The sequence below is a fragment of the Chlorocebus sabaeus genome, chromosome 13 (assembly GCF_047675955.1).
Source record: "Chlorocebus sabaeus isolate Y175 chromosome 13, mChlSab1.0.hap1, whole genome shotgun sequence".
NCBI lineage: Eukaryota > Metazoa > Chordata > Mammalia > Primates > Cercopithecidae > Chlorocebus > Chlorocebus sabaeus.
The window spans coordinates 35,115,034-35,123,984 of NC_132916.1; the positions used below are offsets into that span (position 1 = coordinate 35,115,034).

The 8,951-nt window shown below is 43.7% G+C and overlaps 1 pseudogene; it reads left to right on the forward strand.

Moving 5' to 3' along the window:
• Nucleotides 1–2,463: 2,463 nt before the first annotated feature.
• On the forward strand, nt 2,464–3,128 carry LOC103240568 (28 kDa heat- and acid-stable phosphoprotein pseudogene; annotated as a pseudogene).
• Nucleotides 3,129–8,951: the final 5,823 nt, after the last annotated feature.

Sequence of the window (8,951 nt, forward strand, 5' to 3'; positions counted from 1 at the left end):
CTCCAGGACTGAATCAACAGTCGATTTGGATACCATCAAGACACCTGAAACCTTATCATGAGCCAGATGCTGAGGAAGAGATTCCAAGAGGATCCCGAGGACCCCCTGGTTGCAGCCATGTTGAGACTGATGCTGAGGAGGACCCCAAATGTCATGAGCAACACCTGTCGAACACTGCCAGATCAAGAAGCTGTCACAGATGGTGGAAGAATACCAGAGGAAAGCAGGACAACCAGTCACAATGAATAATTTGATGATAGCTATAATGGCAGTGATCACCATTGCCATGAGTATTCCTTCAACAAGGGCTGACACAGAGAACAATTATACTTACTGGGAATATTTATCAATCTTGGCTGGCAATAATGCCTGGATGTAATCACTCTATGACACAGTTACACATGTTTTCTGATCTCAGGATTTACCATAATAAATCTGCTCCTATAATTGAGGTATACCGCCATCAAAAACCTATTTGCCAACAGAATAGAACCTGGCCAGAAATAATGAACATACTTGTTTGGGAAGATTGCATTGCAGAACAGGAAGAGGTGCTGTAAAATGATTCCCATGGAATCATTATTGATTGGTCTCCTAAGGGGATGTTTAGCTTGAATTGCACCTCTCAGTCTGCGTGCCACTGCCACACTATGTTCAGCTGGTCTGAACAAAATGGTCACATGGTAGAAATGGTAAGAAATACGGCAAGAGTTCCTATTATCTGGAAACATGGCAGTATAGTGGCACCTCAGCCTCAAATCATATGGCCACTGTAGGAGCTAAATGTAAGAATTTGTGGAAACTATTAATGGCTCTTAATAAGATCAAAATTTGGGAAAGAATAAAAAAGCATCTAGAAGGACACTCTGCAAACTTGTCTTTGGATATTGCAAAATCAAAAGAATGAATATTTAAAGCATCCCAGGCACACCTGACCTTAATGCCAGGAACTGGAGTGCTTGAAGTTGCTGCAGACAGATTAGCAGCTAGTAACCCATTAAAATAGATAAAGATGCCAGGCGCAGTGGCTCACGCCTGTAATCCCAGCACTTTGGGAGGCTGAGGAGGGTGGATCACGAGGTCAGGAAATCGAGACCATCCTAGCTAACATGGTGAACCCCATCTCTACTAAAAATACAAAATATTAGCCAGGTGTGGTGGCCAGCACCTGTAGTCCAAGCTACTCAGGAGGCTGAGGCAGGAGAATGGCGTCAACCCAGGAGGCGGAGCTTGCAGTGAGCTGAGACCGTGCCACTGCACTCCAGCCTGGGTGACAGAGCGAGACTCCATCTCAAGAAAAAAAAAAATAGATAAAGACACTTTTGGATGCTCTGTGATTTCAATGATGATTGTGCTTTTAATCTGTGTTGTTTGTCTTTGTATAGTCTGCAGAAGCAGATCCCAGCTCCTGCGAGAAGTAGCTCACTGTGACTACTTTTATCGCTTTGTAAAACTAAAAAAGGGGGACATGTTGGGAACACGCCCCCAAATCTGGCCATAAACTGGCCCCAAAACTGGCCATAAACGAAATCTCTGCAGCACTGTAACATGTTCATGTTGGCCATGATGCCCACACTGAAGGTTGTGGGTTTACTGGAATGAGGGAAGGAATACCTGGCCCACCCAGGGCAGAAAACCACTTAAAGGTGTTCCTAAACCACAAACAATAGCATGAGCGATCTGTGCCTTAAGGACCTGTTCCTGCTGCAGATAACTAGCTAGAGCTCTTGCTTTGTTTCGGCCCATCCCTTTGTTTCCTGTAAGGAATACTTTTAGTTAATCTATAACCTATAGAAACAATGCTTATCATTGGCTTTTTGTCAATAAATATGTGGGTCAAACTCTGTTCGGGGCTCTCAGCTCTGAAGGCTGTCAGCTCCCTGATCTCACTCCACACTCTATATTTCTGTGTGTGTGTCTTTAATTCCTCTAATGCCACTGGGTTAGGGTCTCCATGATCGAGCTGGTCTTGGTATGCATATATATATATATGCATATATTTGGAATATATATATATATATATGCATATATATATATATATATGCATATATATATATATATATATATATTCCAAAAGTGGCTGCATGCAGTGATTCACAATCCCAGCACTTTGGGAGGCTGAGGTCAGAGGATAGCTTGAGCTCAGGAGTTTGAGATCAGTCTGGGCAACATAGGCAGACCCCATCTCTACAAAAACAATTAAAAATTAGCCAGGTTAGTGGTGGCACATGTTTGTAGTTCCAGCTACTTGGGAGGTTGAGTGGGGAGGATCCATTTAGCCCAGGAGTTCAAGGCTGCAGTGACGGTAACAGAGCAAGACCCTGTCTGAAAAAAATTTTAAAAATCCTGGCCAGGTGCAGTGGCTCACGCCTGTAATCCCAACACTTTGGAAGGCCAAGGTGAGTGGATCACAAGGTCAGTAGTTGAAGACCAGTCTGACCAAGATGGTGAAACCCTGTCTCTACTAAAAATACAAAAATTCTGGTTCTGGTGTCAGTTTCAGGCCCAGCTGCCACCGCCGGAGCTACAATACCTAAAGGAGGGAGAAAGGGAGACCACAAAGGCCGGGCAAGGCAGTGTATGAGCCCTGAGGAGATCGATGTGCAGCTGCAGGCTGAGAAGCAGAAGGCCAGGGAAGAAGAGGAGCAAAAAGAAGGTGGAGATGGAGCTGCAGGTGACCCCAAAAGGAGAAGAAATCTCTAGACTCAGATGACAGTGAGGATGAAGATGACTACCAGCAAAGGCGCAAAGGTGTGGAAGGGCTCATTGACAATAAGAACCCCAACCGGGTGGCACAGACAACCAAAAAGTTCACACAACTGGATCTGGATGGGCCAAAGGAGCTTTCAAGGAGAGAACGACAGGAGATTGAGAAGCAGAAGGCAAAAGAGCGTTACATGAAAATGCACTTGGCCGGGAAGACAGAGCAACCAAGGCCGACCTGGCCCGGCTGGCCATCATCCGGAAACAGCAGGAGGACGATGCCCGGAAGAAGGAAGAGGAAAGGAAAGCAAAAGACAATGCCACATTGTCAGGAAAACCAATGCAGTCGCTCTCCCTGAATAAGCAACTGTGACCCACAGGAGGAAATGCCAGGGACCTGGGCCGTGCTGCCGGGACCTCTGCTGCGTCTTGCCCACCCTGTCCCTGGTACCACTGCAACAGCCCCTCACGGCCAGAAGCCCCCACAGCCTGGGGCCTCCTCTTCATCTTGGCATAGAAATTGTTTGGGGGATGTGGGGGGGATGGGGGAGGGGTAGCTGCTCTCTTTGAGACAGAAAGATGCAGGACAGCATTTCATATGGAACCATTTGAATGTTTTTGCTGTTTTAGAATTCAGAGCCCCAGCTGGGGGATGTCTGGGAGATCAGGTAAGAAGAGCTTTCATTTGTCTGGTAGATAGCACATAAGGGCGTGGTTGTGCCAGGAGACAGCTGCTCACGGGTTTGCTACACCCAGCTCTGGACTATGTTGCCTGGGTGCTCATTCAGAGAGGGGCTGTCATCTGGGAGCCTGTGCCCCTGGGTCCTCGAGGGTCATGGCTTGCCCCTGGTCAGTCCTGTCTGACCAAGGCCTCGCCTCTCTGCCCTTCCCCGCCCGGTTCCTACCCACCTAGCCAGGGCCAGTGCCTATTTTTAACCCTACCCATTGATCACTTCAAGAAACCTCTGTTCTCCAGCTTGGGCAACAGAGCAAGACTCCGTCTCAAAAAAAAAAAAAAAAAAAAAAAAAAATGAAAGAAACCTCTGTTTACCATGCAGCACCCAGGCAAAACATGCTCCACAAATTCAACTTGTGTATTTGGCAGATTAAACTTGACATTATCGAAAAAACAGAAAATAAAAATTAGCCTGGCACGATGGCAGGCACCTGTAATCCCAGCTCCTTGGGAGGCTGAGGCAGGAGAATTGCTTGGATCCGGGTGACAGAGGTTGCAGTGAGCCAAGATCGCGCCACTGCATTCCAGCCAAGGCAACAGAGTGAGACTCTCTCAAAAAAAAAAAATCCTGGAAGTTAAAATATCTCTAGAAATAAAACTAAATTTTTGAATCATGGTTCAACCCAATTGGCCCTCATTCCGTGAAACAATAATAGGTTTCATCATCCAACTTTTGTTTGGAACCAGGGGATCAATTCCGATCTAAAACACAGTACAAACTGTCATGTCAGGATTAGTTAGTTCTACAAGAAAGCACAAAAACCCTGCAGCCTATGGGTGGAGGTTGGCCACCACCTGAACCTGTTTCAACAGAGTGTCTATTGTAAGAAGTGAAACTGCCTTAGGCGTTTTTTGAAAACTTATTTAGAGAATTCTGATAGCCGAGGAGTTTTTCCCACATTAGCCAAATGCCAAAATACTTTCTCTTATTTTCACAAACACCAAAGTTTTAATTGGTTTCCTTCTACCACACATGCACATACATATAATTTTCCTTTGAATGTTAATTTTAGTAAGAGTTATAACTTAAAGAAAAGCACGCTGGTATGTAAAATATTTCAAACTTGTGGGATTCTTTCTCCATAAAACCTCTATTAATGCCTAGGTTTTTGATAGCTATTTTTAAAACTTATTTGCTTTTATTAATACTTGTACAAAGTATATTCAATAATTGAGTTCATAAAAACACAAATGGTACAAAAGGGTAAAGTCTCTCTCCCACCTCTATTCCCACCCAATTCCCTTCCTCAAGGTGTCCAGTTTTGCCAGTTTCTTGTACGAATTGTCAGAAGGTCTACGCGTATACAGGCGTGTGTGTGTGTGTGTGTTAGTACACAGCATGTAGTCTTAGTATCTCAGTTGTTTCTTTTTTTTTGAGATGGAGTTTCACTCTTGTTGCCCAGATGGAGTGCAATAGTGCAGTATCAGCTCACGGTAACCTCTGCCTCCTGGGTTCCAGTGATTCTCCTGCCTCAGCCTCCAGAGTAGCTGGGATTATACGCATGAGCCACCACGCCCCGGCTAATTTTTGTATTTTTAGTAAAGATGGGGTTTCTCCATGTTGGTCAGGCTGGTCTCAAACTCCTGACCTCGTGATCCACCTGCCTTGGCCTCCCAAAGTGCTGAGCCACCTTGCCTGGCAGTATCTCAGTTTTTTTAAAAAACAAAAAACTATAGGCCAGGTGCAGTAGCTCACGCTTGTGATCCTAGCACTTTGGGAGGCTGGTGGGGGCAGATCACCTGAGCCCAGGAGTTCAAGACCAGCCTGGCCAATATGATGAAACCCCATCTGTACTAAAAATACAAAAATTAGCTGGGCGTGGTGGTGCAGGCCTGTAATCCCAGCTACTCAGGAGGCTGAGGCATGAGAATCTCTTGAACCCGGGAGGCAGAGGTTGCAGCGAGCCAAGATCACGCCATTGCACTCCAGCCTGGGTGACAGAGTGATACTGTCTCAAAAAAGTAAACAAAAAACTATACATTTTTTTATACCATGAGATCTTATTATATAAAAAAACCCTATTTTAAAAATAGTTAACACATTCATGTGTTAAAATTCAATATTTCCTTTGTTCCCTCCCTGTCTAGGAGGGGAAAACCTTTAGACAAATTCTAATAGAACTGTAAAATTCAACCGGTTTCTCTTCTATGTTTCGGCTTCCATCTAGTTCTCCTAAACAACCAGTGTTTCCAGTTTGTTGTGTTTTCTATGCATATAGAGCCTGTTTTCCACTAATAACACAATCTTGCTCCATAAATGCAGGGACTCTGTCCATCTGGTTCACTGTTTCTTAACCGAATACAGTACCTAACACAGTTCCTGGCACCTAGTAAATGTTCAATAAATCTTTTGCGGGGCTGGGAGCAATGGCTCACGCCTGTAATTCCAGCAGTTTGGAAGGCTGAGGTGGGTGGATTGCTTGAGTCCAGGAGTTGGAGGCCAGCCTGGGCAACATAGTCAGATCCCATCTCTGCAAAAAATTTTAAAAATAGCCAGACATGGTGGGGTGCACCTGTTTTCCCAGCTACTTGGGAGGCTGAGGAGGGAGGATCGTTTGAGGCTGCAGTGAGCTGTGATCATGCCACTGTACTCCAGCCTAGGCGACAGAGCAAGACCCTGTCACAAAAAAATAATAAATCTTTTTGGAATGAAATAATATCCTTATCTCCCTATCCCTTACCTCCATTTCCAAATATATCTAGAAAGTCTAATTCTCTCATGTGAATTTGCTCAGCTTCATCCCTTCCTTGCTTTTTCTGTGATCACAGTCCCAGCTCAGTCTAATCACTACATGCCTTAGACCACTACTACCTCCTGATGAAGCTCCTATCTGTCTCCCACACAGATACATAGCTCTATGGAAAGACAAGCCATGTCACGCGATGGTTAGAAGAGACAGCAGGTTTAGACTCAGACAGCCTGAGTTCATATTCCAGGTCTGCTATTTAGAAGCAATGGGGTCTTGGGGAAGCAAGTTACCCAGGATCTGTGCCTCAGTTTCCTTGCCTGTACAACAGTGATGACAGTGTCTTCCTCATGGGGTAGTTGTAAGATTAAATGGGCTAATATGTAAGGCATTTGCATATAAGGCATGTAAGAAGTGTTCAATAAATATTATTATGGCAAGAATAATCTTCCTCAAACACTGTTTGAATACTAAGTCCTTTTTCATAAACCTTAAACTGCTTTTAGCAGCTCCTCATAGAAACTGTAATTTATTTACACTGAGCCCTAAATCTCCTTATCAATTTAGCTCCTCCTCCTATTTACTCAACCAGTTTTTGTCTTTTTTCTTTCTTTCTTCTTTCTTTCTCTTTTTTTTTTTTTTTTTTTGAGATGGAGTTTTGTTCTTGTTGCCCAAGCTGGAGTGCAATGGTGTGATCTTGGCTTACTGCAACCTCTGCTCCTGACTTCAAGCTATTCTCCTGCCTCAGACTCCTGAGTAGCTAGGACGACAGGTGCCCATTACCATGTCCAGCTAATTTTTGTATTTTTAGTAGAGAAGGGGTTTCACCATTTATATATTTTGATATATTTTCAGTTGTGTGTATTCAGATTATCTCAGTAGATTATAATGTCTTCAAAATCTGCCTATTATTTTGTTACATCTTGTACATTATATTCACAATGCACAGAAATATATTTTCATTTCCTCCTTCCCTCCCTCCTTCCCTTCATTCCTTCCTTCTGTTTGATCGTCCTCCAAATCCCCTGGCTTCCAGGAAAATGAAGGCAATAAAATACAGAAAAGGCTGTGCCTGGGTATGGTCTGAGACAGGCTGTGGGAGCCTGTACTGAGGTGAGAGCAAAGCTGTCACTCCCAAAATGCATTCCTTTTAGAAAATTTGTATCTGAAGTATTTTGGGGGGGTTGATATAAGCAACTGGTAAACCTTTAACAGTAAATCACTTATCATCGATCATCAGGATCATCATCAAATATTCATTTAGCAACTCTGTTATGAAGGCAGCATGCTTACAGGATACAAGGAGAAATGACATGCTTCTTCCCGTGCTGAACTAAAAATCTAATGTGCCGAGGTGGTAGGATTGCTTGAGCCCAGGAGTTCTAGTCCAGCCTGGGCAACATAGGGAGACACTGTGTCTGATAAAATAAATAATAAGTAAATAAATAAAAATCTAGTGTGGTGACAGAGACCTCACCCAAAATGCTAAGCCACCTGAATGGTACAATAAATAAGAAAACGCCATAATTAAGTGCTCTAACAGTCAATTAGTACTTCATACAGAAGGATGAACCTCATCTGACCCCTGAAGAAAGGATCAAATATTTGATGAGCATGAGGAAAAGCAAATATTTTAGGTGATGGACATTATATAAGTGTTACATTATTTAATGTGAAATGCTATTTAAAAACCAGGTTTCACAATTATTTACTAAAGATATCATCAAATGACATTTATTGAGTACCCACTGTCTGCCAAGTATTAGGCAAGGTAGAATGTGGTAGAGACATGCATAGGATGTGATCCCTGCCCTCCTAGAGATTACAATATAGTAAAGAATACCAACATGTAAATAGCTGAGTAGTAACTTGCAGAATGAAGGAAGCTCAGAGATCTGGAATCCCAAGAGTAGCATTAAGATTTCCTGACTGCCACAGCGTTGTGTAGTCTAGAACACAACAAATCCCTTTAACAGCAAATTCTGACAAATGTAATAATTGTGGAGGCAGCAGGTGAATAACAGAGTGCCTGAGCTTTGCATTACTGAATGAACTATGCTATGTTTTATTCTACCCATCTTTATCATTATTTTCATTGTAGCTAGTTGTTGTTGTTGTTGTTGTTTGAGATGGAGTTTCACTCTTGTTTCTCAGGCTGGAGTGCAATGGCGCAATCTCGGCTCACTGCAACCTCCACCTCCCGGGTTCAAGCAATTCTCCTGCCTCAACCTCCCGAGTAGCTGGGATTACAGGCGTGCACCACCAAGCCCAGCTAATTTTTGTATTTAGGAGAGATGGGGTTTGACTGAGTACCCACAATCTGCAAAGGCACTTCGGTCTCCCAAAGTGCTGAGATTACAGGCATGACCCACCACGCCTGGCCTGTAGCTAGTTTCAGTCAGTTCCTGTCACATGAGACCTTTTTGTTTCTGAAAAAAACATTACGATGTGTGGAAAGGACCTTAGTATTATCCAATCCAATTTTATCATTTTATAAATGGGCAGCTGAGGTCTGTTAAGGAATTTGCTTAAGGTCATAAGGCTTTTTTTCTTTCATTCATTTCTTTAATAAGAAAGGTACCTATAGGCCAGATGTGGTGGCTCACGCCTGTAATTCCAGCACTTTGCGAGGCTGAAGTGGGAGGATCGCTTGAGGCCAGGAGTTCGAGACCAGCCTGGCCAACATGGCAAAACCCTGCCTCTACTAAAAATACAAAAAATTAGCCGGGCATGGTGGCGGATGCCTGTAATCCCAACTACTTGAGAGGCTGAGGCAGGAGAATCGCTTGAACCCGGGAGGCGGAGGTTGCAGTGAGCTGAGATCC